Source organism: Peromyscus maniculatus, chromosome 2 (genome assembly GCF_049852395.1).
Source record: "Peromyscus maniculatus bairdii isolate BWxNUB_F1_BW_parent chromosome 2, HU_Pman_BW_mat_3.1, whole genome shotgun sequence".
Lineage (NCBI taxonomy): Eukaryota > Metazoa > Chordata > Mammalia > Rodentia > Cricetidae > Peromyscus > Peromyscus maniculatus.
In genome coordinates, this window is record NC_134853.1 from 32,271,651 (window position 1) to 32,290,458 (window position 18,808).

An 18,808-nucleotide genomic window follows, 5' to 3' on the forward strand; every position below is an offset into this window, starting at 1 on the left:
AAGTGGCATGCCAATGACAGGGAACAGGCTGGAGTAAAGACCTGCCACTCTTCCAGTGCATGCTTAGCCTGCCATTTAGGAGGCAGGAAGTTCTGTGACATGAGATTGTGTACAACATTGGGCTTTGGTCAGCAGGGTGGGAACACAATCTCCATCTCTCCTGGCACTGCCATCAACATTTATTGCATGTGCTTTCATTAAAATGGTGCCAATTCCCAATTGGAAGAGAGGTTCTTACCAGGTACAACCAGGAAGCTACATGTTTGAGGCATAGACACTGCTCCTTCAGACTACAAAGAAGCATCCTACAGTTCACTTTCAAAACACAGGGCAATGATCATTGATGCTAAACTATAGAAGAATGGAGAGTTGTTTGCCTGAAGAATGTAAACTGTGTAGTCCTCCATTACCTTACTCAGCTCAGGATAAGATAAGGGAATACCATCAACCCAGTGGCTCACCAACAAGAGAAATATGTTCCTCACCAGTCCTAGAGGCTGAGACATTCAAGGTCAAGTGAAACAGATTTGATGTTTGGTGAAGGTTCACAGGTGGCCCAGCTCCATGTAGGGGAAGAGGCCAGTGAAGTTTGTAGAGGTTTGTTCTGCTAGAGAGCTGATCCCATATGAAAGGGCTCCAGGCTTCTATCTGTCACCTCCCAAAGTCTGCACCGCAGCTAATGCTATCGCCACATTTGGGGTCAGGGCTTCAGAATGTACATTTAATAGCGGCACAAACACCCAAACTACAGTTTATACCTGCCGGCCTTTGCTTCTCTCTGGATGCATGGAGTTTGGAGATGTGGAACAGAGGCAGCCACTTGATCACAGCAGCCCTCCATCTCAACATCTGAGGAGTCAACCAACTACAAATCAAAAACATTGAAAAAGATTGCATCTGCCATTTATTTTTCATGTCACCATTCCCTAAGAAATTATGCCTAACAGTAATGTATACAGCACACACATTTATTCTATAGATGTGCTCTAGAGATGACTTAAAGTATTGGGAAAGATATGCTAACTGTATTAAACACAATACCACATTACATCAGCAACTTAAAGATTTGAGGAATATCCGTGGGGGTTGTGGAACCAGTCTCTGTGGACATTGTGGGAAGACTACGTCATCTTTCTGCAATTCCTCACTTAAGGACAGCTGGCCTATTTGGGTTCTGAGGGACTGACACTTAGCCAACACTCTTTCACACTGGGACTCTTTCACAACGGGACAGTCTTAGTCAGGATTTGTAAGACATAGCAAGGTATGTAAGTGAGGTATGTAAGTGAGGCTGGATAAGGTCTAGCCTTTAGACAGGATCATTCAGCCATCACCATGAAACTGTGTCAAACACACGTGATATGGAAACTGACTCAGATCTCAAAGCTGTAGTCACAGGTCCCTGGTGCCTCATGACAAGTAAAGATAATAGACTGGATTTTGTAATATCCAGGTGGATTTTTAACTATATAGGTCCAGTGAATTCAACTTTAAGAAGGGGTGGGACCTTCTGTTGTTTTGATGCTGAAGGTTGAGAGGGACATTCAGTGCAGGCTAAACACTTACTCTGCTTGGATCCCAGACCCTAGAAATTAGGAAAGCCTGGGAGTATGTATTAAAAAGTTCCTCACTGAGTATGGTAGTGCAGATGATAAGCTCAGCCAGCTGAAGCAGGTGATTGCTATTAGGTAATGTCCTAAGGTAATGCTAACCTAGGTAATGTCCTAAGACCCTCTTTGAAGGAGTCAGAAGAGGTAGAGAAAAGGAAGAGAAGTGGGAAGAAAAGGAAGAAGAGGGGGAGGAGGAGGAATTGCTTTTGTTGATGTTTGCAAATTTTTGTGTTTCATCTCACTGCGCAGTAATTTCCCCACACTCCTGTCAACCCTCCCCCGGCACTTCATGGAAGAGGAGCTTCCTCTATGGAGTTGACTCTTATCAAGTTGGAATAACGGAGACTAGAAGAAGAAGAAATGTAGCAGGCTTTGTTTTGGTCCACCGACCAGCTCCCAAATCATGACAGAGACCTAGTATTATGAATGCTCGGCCTTATCTTATGCGTGTCCACCAGCTCTTATACTTTAATTTAGCCTGTTTCTCTTCATCTACATTTTGCCTCATGGCTTTTTACCTTTCTTTCATTCTGTATCTCCTACTCCATGTCTGGCTGCCTGGCAGCTCCTGACTGGCTGGCCCAGGTGTCCCCCTCTCTTTCTCCCTCATTCTCTCCTCTCTTCTCACCAGCATAGACCCCTCCTCTTACTTATTCTCTCTGCCCACCAGCCCTGCCTATCCCTCTATTGCCTAGCTATTGGCCATTCAGCTTTTTATTAGACCAATCATGTGCCTTAAGCAGACAAAGCAACACATCTTTACATAGTTGAACAAATACAGCATAAACAAACGTAACGCATCTTTGCTTAGTTAAAGTAATACTCCACAACAGATAAGTAATTCAGTAATCAAGCACAGGACTTGGGCCCTGGGTCAGTATGTTTGCCTGGGGCAGGAAGGGCACATCCTCTTGCATCCTCCTGTGAAAGGACGGAGCCCTGAAATCTGCAGTCGCAGTGCAGCATCTTTAGGCAAGAGCTTTACTAGCAGTAAGAGAATGAAATGACGAATCCTTGGAAGGACAGAGAGGAGGGAGTGAAAATGCTTGCCCTTGCTCTGTGCATGTATGGGAAGAAGGGGACACCATGGCCAGCTCTGCTAAAGATGCAGAAAAGGAGAGAGGGCAAAAGGCCCTGGTTCTTTCTATGGACTGTATTTATTCCACCATTTAACAAGGAGGGAGTGAAAATGCTTGCCCTTGCTCTGTGCATGTATGAGAAGAAGGGGACACCATGGCCAGCTCTGCTAAAGATGCAGAAAAGGAGAGAGGGCAAAAGGCCCTGGTTCTTTCTATGGACTGTATTTATTCCACCATTTAACAGGTAGGTGCGTATGAAGTTATCATTATTAATGAAGTTGAGCAGACTCCAGCACCTCCATTAAGTCTTTGGCCATCAATACTTTTGTTTATAAAAGGATTGGAATAAGAAGAATGATATTTACATCAATAAAACATAGCATGTAAATGCAATGAAGGACACCAAGAAGGGACTGTACTTTCAATGGGAAGGACAGAGAAAGAGGTGACATTGAAATGGAAAGCAAATGGGAGAAGTCTGAATGAAGGCTCACACATTCCAGGCAAAGGGACCATCTGTGTGAAAGAGGAGGGCTGTTTCTGCAACAGCTGGGTCACGGAAATGGACAAGGAGGAGATCCAGGCTGGCACAGCAAACACTATCCCCCAGCCAGATGAGCTGGGGCGGGGCACACCTTGCACACAGTACTATGCCAACAGCTGTAGCCAGGCAGCCTGATGCACAGGCACGATCCCGCTCAGCACCAGCTGTTTACCCTGAACACACACAGACTTAATCCCAGCATTTGGTAATCCAGAGCCAAATGCATCCATTCTCAAGGTGAGGCCAGGCTTGACTGAATGCCATGATGATGTCATGGTGCTGAGTCTTGGGACCTCTGTCTGTGCAGGGCACATGAGCACCACTCTGCAACAGGTCTCGGGTGGAACCATTACAGAGAAAATGACTGGCTCAGGGGGAGAGCACATGGCACAGGCATGCGTCTCTGGGTCCTATCCCAGTACTGAAAATAAATGACAAAAATCTAGACCTTGTTTTTTTTTTAATTGTACCCTTTAAACCAAATGCCACAAGGCTACATATGGTAGCTGCCTTGAACTTAATTACATCACTGCCAGATGATATTCCCACCTGTACAGAACTCTCATGACGCTTAGGAGTTGCCTGGAAGGCTGTGTTTTCTGAACGTCTATTGGTATGCTGAGGTAACTTACAGGGAGTGCACCATGAGGCTGCTGTTGCTGTACAGCAGTGCCCTGTCAAGAATGATAGAAAGGGGCGCCACACTCGCCACCTGTCTTTCCAGATGGGCAGCCTCGTTCCCTAGCTATCCAAAGATAACTCTCTACTTTCTAGCCCCCCTTCTCTTCCTCCCTCCCTCCTTCCCTCACTCCCTCCCCCTTTCTTTTTGGAACAGGGTCTCACTATACAGTTCATACTGGTCTCAGTCTTATGATATAGTTCAGTCTATCCCTGAACTCACAGACATCCTCCTGTCTCAGCCTCCCAAGTATTGGGGTTATAGGCATGTGCCAACATGTTTGAATTGTGTTTCATTTCTAAAATGCACAGTCTAAAGCCATTTGCTAATGATATACTGTGGTTTTTCAGCAGACACAGTGTATTGAACCGCTTTATGAGTGGTTTATACCATATACTGTGACTAGAAGACTGTGACTGTTCAGCTGTGACATTCTTGCTAGGCCTTCCTTATAAATCTTTACATGCCATTTTGCAGACATGGGATATTTTAAACATTTTATGCCTAAGGGACCACTGAGTTTGAGAAAAGGCTTCTCCCTCCCCTTTTCATAACGTTCTATATATAACTTGGAATATATAAAATGAAATTACACTTAGACCTTACCTTCCCCACACACAACACATCCTCTTTTGTTGAGTAAGTTCTTTCAGGACCAAGAACACTAGTCATGTAGTCAATTCACTCATCAAATTGTCTTAATATTACAGAAATTCACCCACATCTCCTTTTCTACACAGAAACTCATAGGTGCTTTTGAATTTGCTTACCAAAGACAATAAGCAGTTCAGATGTCCAACCATCCTGGACAATGAAAGAAATAAATAACAACTGCCTGCACAGGGGCTGAGGTGTACGTCTGGGTCACAAGGTGAGGGCTGACTCCCCTGGCACTGGAATGCCTGGTCTCCTGGTCCCTTCCTTCCTGTACTGCCTTTATTGCATTCCAGCTCAAACTTGACTCAAAGTGGTCTGGTTCACACACTCTTGCTCAGTTGTATGAACTGACACAGTTTCTTCTCTTTGCAAGGTTCAGAGTGAGCTTTATCATGTCTACAAATGGGATCCCCTGTAATCTTAAAATGGAATGCACTCAGTGCTTTGGAAATAGGAAGTAGCCTGTTGAAAGCTATTATTTTGACTCCCTAAGCATTTTTATGCACTTGGCTTATCAAAAAAAATTTGAAAATCTAACTTCATATTCCATATTAAGTTCACTGTGAATTAAGGCTTTTGAAATTAAGGTGAGCTGCATTCCCAACTTAAAAAAAATAAAAGGCCTGAGCTGAAATACGGCTGGAGAAGAAAGGGTTGGGAAGGGGTGAGCCCTCTTCTTGCTGAAGTTTGTTCCCACTCCGCCCATGCCCTTCCTCTGCTCTCCCTTCTGTATTGACAGGTCTTCTTTTCCTGACTTTCATGGCGACTTGTTGCCACGATCATTGTCACCGTTAATGCTGACAACCACAAACAGCTATGTAATAAAGAGCAATGCACAGCCAGGCTCTGCTGATGAAGAAATGGACCACGTAATGAAATGCATCCAGTAACTGGGAAGTGAGCAGTGTGTGGTGGATTGCTGTGTTTGCCTTCTCAGCTGCAGGTCTAAGCAGACATGTTGATTTTTCGACCTTAACATTGGAGCCTAGATGATCCATTTGCCTTACTGGTCTCAGGATTTTTTTTCTCTTCCTTTTCTTCCTCCTCCTCTTTCTCTCTTTAAGTCAATCAGTTCTCATCCCTTTAACTTGATGGAAAACACTCAGTTCCCAATGATCTTGGGACATGGGTAGAAATCTTGATGGTTTTGCAGCCTGTGCACTAAAGTAGTGTAGGCAAACCACCCCTACCTTTGCCATCAGGCAGGAAACTTTCCATTTCGGAAGCTGGATTACTCAAAAGCTTCTAAATGATTTTACCACCCTTTCAAGAATATACAAGCCACATGTAATTTAAGTATTTATGGCCTGAAGTTAAGACATATTTAAAGCTCATAAAATCTTAGAAGTCAAGATCTTAACTGAGGGATTTGTGGAATAAATATCACATTTATAGGCCTTGAAGTCTGCCTACCATCAATTTAATGGGTGGCAGAACTGCAAGAGATGTTTTATCAATATTTGTTTGCTGCAAAGGAAACATCTATCCACTCAATTAGCACAGTGACAGTAAATGAAAGTGACGCTGCTAATGCATTTGTTGGAGTTTTCCCCGTGACATGGGTTTAGTTTAAATCAAATAGTGCAGCTGTAATCAGTTTTAGTCGGTTTGGAATGCCTGTGTTATGATCAATCAAAAGCATTTTGGTGATGGTTCAGGGAAGAAAAAATATGCTGAACAGCAAGGAAGTTACCTCCTCTGCATCAGGACCACCACCCCATAGCCATACAATGTCAAACCCTGAGGACTTAGAAACTTACATTTCTAATTAGGAAATCAATAACAGCAGTGTGTAAGTAGGCCTGGTGGTGAAGCTTGCTTTCTTTAATCCACTTAGAAGCTCTGTGTGGCATGAGAAGCTGTGGTGATTTATTTGATTTGAAATTTTTTAAAATTGCCTCCTTCGCTAAAACCACCTCTCAAATCTAATCAGCAGAACACATAAGAACCACACTTCATAGCACTGGTCAGAATCGAGCTACCTGTGATGGTTCATATGGTTTGGGTCTTCCACCATGTAAGCTAGCTTTTAAATAGTGTTTAAATACATGGCATGCCTTCATGTATGTAAAATGCCTAGTAGGCAAATTCATAGAGACAGAAAACAGAATGGATCCCAGCACTCAGGAGGCAGAGGCAGGGGGATCTCTGTGAGTTCAAGGCCAGCCTGGTCTACGAAATGAGTTCCGGTCAGCCAGAGCTACATGGTGAGACCCTCAAAGAGGAAAGTAGAATGGACCTTGTTAGGAGCTAGAGAGAGTCCATGTGTCCCAGGGTCCGTCTGGGATGGTGGAAGGTTCTCCAGTGATGACAGCAGCAGATGCACAACAGTGGGAATGTAACAACTGTCACCAAGCTTCATACTCAAAAATGGATTTAGTGATCAATTTTGCTATATGTTTAAAAAATGAAAATACATTAGCTAATCTTTTCCCAAAGCAATAATATATAATGTATGTGAAAGAAAGCTGGGTAAGATATTGTTAAACCAATGATGGCATATAGATTTGAAAAGTATACCACTTTTTAGAGTAAGGCCGATTTGGGGTTATTTTTCCTAAGCCAAACTGCATCCAGCCTTATTAAAGATATTCTCACATCAAGACACTTCAGTAGGCCCTAGAAAGGCAATCATTAATAGTATACAACATTCAAACTCTCTCTTGTATGGACCATAAAAATCTGAAAGCCACTGTAAAATCTAATGAAATCTTCTTTTGATTCTCTAAGCAGGGACAGTTTAGAATAGAGATTGGCATTTTATATGGACCATGTTGCTTAATAGCTTTTACAAGCTTTTTTTACTTTTGGGATCTGAAATCAAAATAGCAGGATTATGACTATGAAGACCCATGATCTTTTTGTGGGTTTTGTTAGCATGGATGGTGTTCATATAGCATTGGATTTCATCAAAATATTTTCCTACATATACATAATGTATTTTGATCTTAGAAAAGAAATCGATGATGTCAGGGCCCAATCCCAATCATCTGGCATCCTGAAAGACCAACTTTAAGGGCTCAGTAATCAACAGGTCTTTGGTTTTAAGGGTAAATTAAATCCATACTGATGGTGGAGTAAGAAAAAATTATAAAAATAAATTTTAATTTTTCCCACACCATAAAGCATTTGTAGAAAGGTAGCTATATGCACCAATGTCCAGGAATCCCTCCTCCTGGGAGACAAGAAGTCTCTCATAACTGGCAGGGAAATTTGTTTTCCACATCAGTCTGGCCATGGAGATAGTCTGCTATTGACATGTGTCCCTCCCTACAAACTGTGAAGTATTCTGTGTGCTGATAACATAGGATTCCCTCCCCCTCATGGTTCCGCAGTGAAAGGTGGAGACTCATGAGCACCTCCTCCATGTATGATGAAGTGATGACAGGTCTACTCTTGTGCAGAGTTTGTGCAGTGTATTTATAAGTGAAATCTTTGTGTGTCATCCAGGAGATGCTGCTAATGGTTGCTGGGGAGGGCAAGTCATTTTCTCCAGTGACGTAGTCACTGATAAGTAGACCATATTCTGATAAATAGCTTCCAACTTATACTCACACAAGCAACAATTAAACTTGGTGTGTCAAAAAATGGGGGACATTAAAGCTCAGAGCAGAAGGGGGCATCTTGTGAAGTGCCCAAAATTCAATGCATGCATGTGTGAAATTGTCAAAAAGTAACTAAAAAGGAGGGGGAAAGTAAGGCAAAATTACGTCTTTTATACAACTTCATGAAAATTATATTTCAAACTGTGTTGTCACCAGAAGTTTAGATATCAAAATTCATTGCGCGGGCACCCACAGCCCCTTCTGCGGTCTGTGCCTGGTCTGCCCATCCTCCCCTGCACCCGGGTTCTCCTCTCCCCTTCGGGTACCCTCTCTCCTCCTTTGCAGGAGGCCTTTTGAATTGGGCTTTGCTTTAGAATGGCACACTAGGCAGCCAACCTCCCGAGTCTTCCTTGTGGCTCACTCTTCATCTTCGCTTTGGTGTCTTGCTTTCTGTCTTTGTTACTTCTTCCGGCCATTCTTAGGACAGTGACAGTCAGGCCACAGGCGCTGAGGTGAGGGCGGGATTCAGTGGGATTGCTCTCCATTCTTCTGATGTTTGGGGTTATATTTTTAGAACTGGGACTTTTTTCTTTCTCTTTTTTATTTTAATTTTTTTTCATACAATATATCTTGATCATTTTATCCTTACTTGTTCTTCAAGGTCATAGGCAGTTGTAGCAGTTACCTGTTGCCTCACTAGGGGTGGTGCTTCAAGGTCATTGCTAGAACAACTACCCACTACAGGAATGTTCCAACTAAGGAATGTAATCTTTTACTATGTTGTACATATCCACAAATGAAGGCAAAAATGACAAGTATTGATTTCAAAGGCACAAACACCTTTTGATCAGCTTATATATATGAGGATTACAAATAGCAAGTACAAACCACATTAGGAAGGTTTTTAAAATGGATGAGTCAAGTATTCATTTCTAGAAGCTAGAGGCATAACTACAAACTAAACCCAGGGAAAGTAACAGAAGGGGTTAACAAAGAAAAAAGACACAAGCACCCTCTCTATTAACCCCCCAGATCCAATTCTCAGGGTCAGGGTCACCCACCCCTAGTGCTCCTGGTGCCGCAACAGAACACTAGCTGTCGGGCCCCATTTCCCAGCCTCTATGCCTCTTGTGGATCCCTCAGACCTTTACCTACCCAGCCTTTGCTCCCTGCCTCATCACTGTGTCCCAGCCTCCAACTCTGGCAGACACCCTCTCTGCTCAAACACAGACCATTCCTGCCAGATGATCAGGTAGGCTGCCTAGGGACCTTCTCCACTCTCTCTGTTCCCCCAGACCCAATTCTCAGGATCGCCCATAGTGCTGCAACAGACCATCTCCTGGCCTCCCATTTTCCCAGCCTCCAACAACAGCAAGCATTCTCTGCAAACGGCAGAGTAGGCCAGTAAACAGGCAGTACACAGCCAACACACACTCTGAAAATCCAGAAAGGAAACAAAAACCAAAGAATAAATGTATCATGAATCTTAGAGAGTCTTATTAATAAAATCAAACCTGCATGCCTTTAATCCCAGCACTCGGGAGGCAGAGGCAGGCGGATCTCTGTGAGTTCGAGGCCAGCCTGGTCTCCAAAGCTAGTTCCAGGAAAGGCGCAAAGCTACACAGAGAAACCCTGTCTCAAAAAACCAAAAAAAAAAAAAAAAAAAAATCAAACCTGAGGCCAGTTATTGGGATGAACACTGGAAGATCGGAGAGACAGAACAAGCCACAGCTAACCTCACCTGGCCAAATTCTGAGCTGGTCTTGTTTCCTCAGACTGAAAACTTCTGTGTCCTCATCCCAATGGCTCTCAGCTGAACTGTGCTGCTCAAAACCTAAAAGCTTAACCAGCCAAATGCTTAATCAGGCCAAATGCTTCTAGTTTCTGGTCCTCATACCATATATACCTTTCTGCTTTCTACCACCACTCCCTGGGATTAAAGGCTCACTTTCTGGGATTAAAGGCGTGTGTCACCATGCCTGGCCGTTTCCAATGTGGCCTTGAACTCACAGAGATCCAGAGGGATTTCTACCTCTGGAATGCTAGAATTAAAGGTGGGAGTGCCACCATTTTCTAGCCTTTGTATCTAGTGGCTGTTCTGTCTCTGACCCTAGATAAGTTTATTAGGGTGCACAATATTTTGGGGAACACAATATCACCACAAACAAAACATCCACTCAAGAAACCAGCATAAGAATACAATCAACAACAGCCAGGGCAGTATGTCTCCACTAGGGCCCAGCTATACTACCACATCAGGCCATGAATATTCCAACATAGCTAAAGCACAAGAAAAAGACCTTAAACAGTCTGAATGAAGATTATAGAGGTTCTAAAAGAGGAAATAACTAAATGCCTTGTAGAAGTCCAGGAAAACACAAACAAACAATTGGAAGCCAACAAAAAACAAACATAGTTGAAGGTAAAAATTAGAACTACTCAAGACCTGAAAATAAAAATAAAAACAAAAAGACAAAATGAGAGAGTTTGGAAAATGAAAAATTTAGGATTGCAAACAGGAACTACAGAGGCAAGCATCACCAACAGAATATAAGAAAAGGAAGAGAGAATCTCAGACATTGAAGATACAATAGAAGAAATGGCTATATCAGTCAAAGAAAATGTTAAATCTAAAGTATACCTGACACAAAATATCCAGAAATCTGGACCACTATGAAAAGATCAAACCGAAGAATAATAGGAATAGAAGAAGGAGAAGAATCCCAGTCCAAAGACCTGGAAAATATTTTTTTAAAATTATAGAAGATAATTTCCCTAACTTAAAGGAGATTCTTATAAAGGTACACGAAGCATACAGAACACCAAATAGACAGAAGCAGAAAAGAAAGACCCTGTGCCACATAATAATCAAAACACTAAACATACAGAATAAAAAAAGAATATTAGAAGCTGCAAAGGAAAAAGACCAAGTAACATATAAAGGCAGACCTATTAGAATTATACCTGACTTCTCAATGTAGATGCTAAAAGCCAGAAGACCCTGGATAGATGTATTGCAGACTCTAAGAGACCACAGATGCAAAGCTTCCAGTGGTGGGACTGGGTTGTATTCAACTGAGTTGTTGGCCAAGGGGGTCCTGTAGAGAGCCCCAAACATGCCAGGCTGATGCTAGGACAGACGACTTACTCTCTAAAAAATGATAGCCAGGCCCCATTGCAGAGGACAACATCCACACAGCTCAATGAACACAGAGAGGTTGAGCTAGTGCCTGCATGGACCCTTCACCCCCATGTTCTAATCTCTTTGGCAGAAACAGAAACCTGGAGAGAAACACAGTCACAAAACCCTCAAACTGCAATCTGTCCTACCTGCAAGATGTTCTGGAGCAATGGTGGCCAATGTTTGGTTTAACTTGAGGACCATGCCACAAGAGAGAGTCCATGCCCTACACTGTCTGGATGTCACAAAACCAGAGAACAGATAGCCCAGAGACCTAAGGTAGAACCAAATATGACTGGCAAGAAAGAACGGGGGGGGGGAGAGAGAGAGAGAGAGAGAGAGAGAGAGAGAGAGAGAGAGAGAGATCTACTGATATTCTTCTATATCTGCTGTACTCACAGATCAGTACCTTGTCCAGTCATCATCAGAGAGGCTTCCTCTGGCAGTAGATGGAAGCAGGTGCAGAGACCACAGCCAGACATTATGCAGAGAATCTAAATTGGAGGTTTCCATCCAGTCCTTCCCCTCTGAGTTCAGGGAACCCAGTGGAAGAGGGGAAGGAAAGACTGCAGGAGTCAGAGCGGGTGGAGGACACCAGAACATGGCCTATTAAATCAACTAAGCAGGACTCACAAGTCTCACAGAGACTGAAGCAGCAAGCGTGGTGCCTGCATGGTGTGGTGATAGACTGTGTACCCTCATAAAATTTTCCTGAAGATCAGAGAACAGAATGAGCAATTAGATTAAACATAGATGCCAGGCAGCGGTGCACTTGGGGAGGCAGAGATCTGTCTGGATCTCTGTGAGTTCAAAGCCACCCTGGATTACAGGAGATTGATCAATCTAGAAGAGAAACAGAGCCAGGCAGTGGTGGCACACACCTTTAACCCCAGTACTTGGGAATCACATGCCTTTAATCCTAGCACTTGAGATCTCATGCCTCTGCTACTAGCATTTGGGAAGCACACACGCCATTAATCCCAGCACTAAGAAGAAAGTGGTATGGCTGGGCGGAGAAAGCTCTATAAGGCAAGAGGAGACAGGAACGAAGCCCTTGTTGGCCGAAGCCCTTTCGGCTGGAGCCCTTTCAGCTAGAGGCCTTTGGGCTAGAGAGCTTTCTTTTTTTTTTTTTTGGCTGAGGACTCAAAGGCTTTCAGACAGAGGATTTGTGGATTTGGTGAAGTGAGACATGGCAGTGGCTTGTTCCTTTGTCTCTCTGATCCTTCAGTATTCACCCCAATACCCGGCTCCAGGTTCTTATTAAAAGACCTATTAGATTTCATGTTACAGCATGGATCTACACTAGTTCCTCTGTGAATATGTTATGGCTGTTGGCTTAGTGGTTTTGTGGGACTCGTAACAGTGGGAGCAGGTGTGTCTCTGACTCTTTTCCATGATCTTGGGACTCTTTCTCCTCACTGGGTTGCCTTGTCCAGTCTTGATATGAGGGCTTTTGTCTTGTTTTATTCTATCTTGTTTTGTCCTGTTTGGCTAACGTCTCTTGGAAGGGGAAACAGAGGGGAAGTGGATCTCGGAAAGAGGGGAAGTGGGGGTGTGTGTAGATCTTGGAGGAGTTGTAAAAGGGAAACTGTGGTCTGGATATATCATATGAGAGAAGAGTCTATTTTTAATAGAAAGAGAGAGAGAGAGAGAGAGAGAGAGAGAGAGAGAGAGAGAGAGAGAGGAAAAAAAGAAAGAAAGAAAGAAAGAAAGAAAGAAAGAAAGAAAGAAAGAAAGAAAGAAAGAAAGAAAGAAAGAAGGAAGGAAGGAAGGAAGGAAGGAAGGAAGGAAGGAAGGAAGGAAGGAAGAAAGAAAGAAAGAAAGAAAGAAAGAAAGAAAGAAAGAAAGAAGGAAAGAAAGAAAAGAGAAAGAGGAAAGAAAGTAAAGAGAAAGAAGGAAAAAAAGGATAAATGTAAGACAGAAACAAGAAAAACAACCACACACTGAAGAGCAACATCCTACAACTGGTTCACTGGAAGATTAAAATGGTTGATAATCACTTAGTAAGACTGACTAAAGGAGAGAAAGTTCAAATAATATCAAAATATGAAATGAAGCATCACTACAGATCTCATCACAATATATTATATCAAATTTATGCAAACAAATTGATACACTTAGATAAAATGCCCAAATTTAGATTTTTTTTTCAAAAGATCCAACTCAAAACCATGACCAAGTGAAACTAAATCTTGAGAACATCACAGTTCAAGACACTGGACTTGGAACTAAAACCTCCTGATACAGACCAGAAGAACTTAACCAGTTGTATCTCTCTCAGATAACTCCCAATTCCGAATACCTAGAAAACAACTAACCAAATTTGGAGATGACGAAGATCCAGCAGACCTGAGAGGGAACAAAGACTCACAGGATATTATTAGCATGGGGAAGTTTCGTATTTTCTTCAATTGCTTTATTCTAAGGACAGCTACTGTCAAGGTGGCCAGAGCACACAGCTAACTAATGCAGTAGTAGGAAAGTCTGCCTGTCTCTGCAGGGAGAAACCAGACACAAAGGATCCTGGAGCAACCAGGACTGTAAGAAAGGAAGGAGAGAACCCCGTAAAGACAGGATCCATAGAAGCAGAAGCCACTGGGCTTATCAGTTCTGCCTGTGCCCCTCACCAGCCCTCAATGATGTGAGTTAGCTTAACAGACCTGAACCACCCACAGCCAGCATGAGAGAATTTTCCAAATCAAGTTATATTAATTTCTTTTTAAAATAAATCAACACTTATGAGCAGCATGATAGAACCTCTGAGCAGCAAGACAAGACCCCATATAACATTCACAAAATCCAGACAAATTTATTTTTCTTCTCCAAAAGAATATGACCCATTATCTTAGTTACTTTTCTATTGCTGTGAAGAGATATCATGACCAAGGTAGCTTATACAAGAGCTTATAAGGTGCTCCTGATTCTAAAAGGTTGGAGTCCATGACCATCATGATGGGAAACATGACAAGAGGCAGGCAGGCATGATGTTGGAGACATAGCTAAGAGCTCTCATCTCATCCACAAACATGAGGCAGAGGGTCAGGGGGAGAGAGAGTTCAAAGACCACTCCCAGTGACACACCTCCTCCAACAAGGCCATACCTCTTAATCCTTTCCAAACAGTTCTACCAACTGGGAACCAAGTGTTCAAATATATGAGCCTACTAGGGCCATTCTCATTCAAAGTATCACTTTACAAGAGACAAGAACAACAGCTCTGAAATGAACTAGACTCAGGCTCACTGGGGATGAGCAGCATTAATACTCAACATGAATGAATTGTGTCCTCAACACATTCTCTACCGCTCTCAGTATCAGGAATTTCTCAAAGAAAAATAAGTACAGCTATCCTACACTATTGATGTCACATGAAATATTGTGTCAAAGCTTAGCATAAAAGTTGGCACAGTGGAAGGACTTTCAAAAATTAGCTTTTGTGTTGGGAAAAAAAACAGCATCATTTTAAAAGACTGGTTGTGTATATATGAGATGCCGGCAAAGATATCAATATTTTTACAGAGATGATACGTAAAGTTGTGTAAATTTTCAATTGTGTTTCTCCATAGGTTAGCAAACCATGAATTTTTGTAAAATGATCACATAAAAAGTTAAAGAGCAGATAAATTAGACTCTAAAATGAAGCAAATATAAAATTTAATTTACAATATATAAAGAGTTCTTAAAAAGTTAAAATGACTCATGGACAGGGAAAGCACACGGGGCCTCAACCCTACACACAAAGAATTAATTATAGGCCAATACGGAATGTTGAGTACAGAAGAAATGATCTTCCCCAGGGAAGAGCATACCAACTAGTTATCCAACATCAAATGGTCAACCTGATTACATTTAGGAACATGTATGTTCATACACCACACACACGAACACACACACACACATACATGAATGCAATAAAAATTCATGAAAAAAAGAAGCCATGAATTTGGCATAGATCAAGGAGAGGTGTATGGAAGTGATTTTAGGGAGGAAAGGAAGGTAGAAATGATCTAAAAATATTATAATCTCAAAAATAAATGGAAAAGACAGCAAATTGAAACAAAAATTAGATACTTTTCCCCCGCTATCAAAATGAGAAAGATAAATGTCTGAGGATTCTGTAGATGGACATGCAGTCTGCTGGTGGTGGAGGGCTGTGGATTGATTTTCTTCTTCTAAAGAGAAATCTGTGGAATGTATGAACACCACTAGAACACATGTAGCTCTGAACCAGGTTCCCCCTCAGCACGTGGGAGTTCACCACACAGAAACAGTGCTAGTTATGGACTGTGCACACAAAAATGGGCATTGGCATGAAAAATTAGAAACTATCCAAATGGCTCAATAGCAGACTGATTAAACAAATCATGTTATCTTTGCTTGATGGGATATTCTTAAAGCATGCTCTTGAAGAACATGTCATAGCGAGAAAAACTGCACACAATATGATATAATTGTGGGCAGTATTATACCAATTGATAGACTGAATTGGCTAGAAGCAGAATTGAGAGCTTATGTGTATCGACCTCTCTACCTGTCACTTGCATTGACAAGCAGTGAAAGCCCTCCTACTCAAGGAAAAAAGGGAGGTACGCTTGCCAAGTGAAACAGGATACCAAGTCCAAGGGCTCCTCTCTGCTCAGATCTGGTCCTGAACACCAACAGCAGCCTTCTCCTAAACTCCAGAAAGCTCCTTTCTGATAGAACCACAGCCAGCATAGCCACAGGGACAGAACTAACTAGGATGATGAGAGAATGAAAAGACACCCCAAAGAAACACCCATAAAAGCTGGGATCTGATGTCTCTGATGGAGAAACCTGGTACCTTGGAGCTCAGCACATTTGTTATATACAGTTGAACAGAAAGGCAGGCATATTGCATATGGCTGAACAAGGAGGCAGGTATATCTAATCTCCCTAGGAGCAGTCTCTGCAGGGGACGAGTCTTCAGGCTGTAAATACCTGGCAGGGAGTCAGGGGAGATAGCTATGGTGAACATTTTCTGTATAGATTCTCAGCATCCACACATGGACCAGAGAAAGGGTTTGCCATCCTTATGTACCTCACTGCTGGGGAAAGAGGGCTTTGCCATTTTCCCATGAGTCTGAGGCTTTTGGTCCTCAATATGGCTGTGCCCAAGTGAACAACACATTCACTCAGGATGTGATGACCCAGGACTCTCTCTGCTCCCCACAACACCCTTTTATGACAGAAGAGAAGGAAGGAACTAAAGAAAGGAAGGAGAGAGAACAGAGAAGGGAAGGCAATGGAGAGGAGAAAGGATGGAGGGAGGGAACAAAGGGAGGAGAGGAAATGCTTGAGGACTCTCTTTTGGACTGTTCAAATTATACATGTGCTTTCTTTCTGAAAATATTTACAGCATACCTCAAATGGTCTCTTCACTGTTTCATTTCTTTATACATGTCCAGGTAACCCATACCTGTGAGGAGTAGACATGGAGGAACACACAGAACTGCATCTCTCAGACCAGGTCAGGCTCTCTGGCTAAAACAGTGTTTGGCTAGCTCAGCCTGTTACATGACTGGTAGACTCCCAGTGTCACAGAACTCTATTGTGACTCTCCTCCTCTTCAGCACAGCTCTTGGATGGACAGAGACTGTGGTGACCAGAAATGGCAGGAAGTCTGAGTGTCTGAGTTGAGGTGACTCTGGAAAGGGATGAATGCCCTCATTTGCCTCAGCCTTTCAATACTGTAGTTTCTTAAATAGAACAACAGATTTTTGTTGACCTCTGGCCCATGCAGGATCCCACCAAACCAGCAGCCACTAGAGTTCTGAATGCACAGGGTTCTAAACCTTTGTCAGAGTAGAGGAGCATTTGCCTGATTTGTCTAGACTTCAGTACCCGCAGACTTGAGTTAATAATTTAAGACTCAAGAAATTACGTGAAGCCTCTACCAGTTTTGGTGGAGGAGAAAGGGCAGCTTCGAGATTTTCAGAATGCCGAACTGTCTTCTCCACAGACCATCACCTCCTTTTCTATTTCAACCCTTGCAAAACTATCAATGACCTTCTTGAAGCTTACTTTATTGCTGTGGCCAGTGGCTAGCTGGGTGTTTAGAACTAGGTAGTTGGAGCAATATCTGTTCAAATACTAGTCATACTGTGCCTTGAATTCAGCTTAATAGATTTCTCATAGGTTTGAGACAAAGTCCCAGCTACCTGAAAATATCGTTGCCTGTCTTCCTGATTACTTTCCTGTGGGTCTTCTCTTCCAAGTGGGCACATGAAGAATGATGGATTGGGGGTGAAATTAAAGTGTCCCTGGGTTATCTGGCCAAATTGTTCATAAGCTATATTAACATAGCACACTGTGTTCACTGAAAAATTGCTTTCTGTTCCCTCACCCATGAGTATTGTGGAGGTGTGGCTGGTGGGATGCTGGTGCTTGCCCCGCTGACCTCACACTAAGAACAGGCCCAGTTTGCATTAATTCCCTGCAGTAGGTGGATGACTTCGGGATGTAACCTCACTACTCTTGGCCTCCATTCTTCCTTTTTAAAATGATGTCAACGAACAAAGAACCCTACTGTCATTTCTATTGAGACACCTGTCCCCCTTCTTGTTTCCCTAAATGCAGCCCAGCTTGAGGCTGGCCCAAGGGAACTGTTAAGAACAGAGCAGGTGTGGAGGCTGGAAGGAGAGATGGGATTTCACAAAGGGCCGAGGTGGTGGCTCAGAAGTGTCACTGCTGCATTCAGACAGCTTCTCTCCTAGTGCCAGGCGGTTTGAGGGTCAGGTTTCTCAGTCCCCGAGGGACGCCTGGGGGAACAGACCTGTGGAGTAGGAAGGCATGCTCTCTGCAGGCCACATTTTGGAAGAAAGCCTTCTCGGGGCTGCTGGCACTGATGACAAACTTGGAGCAGGTGGGTTTGGCTGTGGCCCCTGTGGGGTGTGAGTGGCACACATCCATTACTGATCGCCAGCTGTCACCTTCCGAGCCACTGTGTCAATGTTGGTAGCATGCTCTTTGGGACTCTCCTTCACCGCTGTTGAGCTTGAGAAGTGCTCCAGACTTCTCCCCTGCCCTTGGCCAGCTCTGTCTCCTCCTCACCCTGGCAGCACTCTGCCTCATTTCAACAGCAGATGAACATAGCCAAGATGGATGGAAGGGCGCCATGGCACAGCCAACTCATTACCAGCGGGCTTTGCTTCCTCACCAACTATGGAAAGCAGGCCAGGAGCATCACAAAGAATCCTGAGGGTAATAGCAAGTCTCAGTTGGACCCCAGCCTCTGATTTCGTGGGTCTGAAACCTGCTTGCTCGATGGGGCCAGGACCATCCATCTGACCAGGAGCCAAATGACACACCATGGCCTTTGTCAGCAGGCTTTCAGCTTAGAGATGGGGACAGTTACCACAGAGGTGAAGTCTCAGGAAGCCCTGGCCCTTACAGTCTATGTTCCCACCAACAGGAGGTGTTTGTACATGCAGTTTTAACTGTCAGACCTGGGATGTGCCAGAGAAGAAGACATTCATATACTGACCTTTATTTGT

The 18,808-nt window shown here is 43.2% G+C and overlaps 1 protein-coding gene across 1 annotated transcript in view; it reads right to left on the reverse strand.

The window, feature by feature from the left end:
- Positions 1 to 16,798, reverse strand: part of Clvs1 (clavesin 1) — a 238,555-nt gene extending 221,757 nt beyond the window's left edge. The window contains exons 1-2 of the mRNA XM_042270869.2: positions 16,677 to 16,798; positions 759 to 865 (exon numbers count right to left, since the gene is read on the reverse strand). The gene's annotated coding sequence lies outside the window, so the exon portion shown is untranslated. The remainder of the gene's footprint in view (positions 1 to 758; positions 866 to 16,676) is intronic.
- Between the last annotated feature and the right edge of the window lie 2,010 nt (positions 16,799 to 18,808).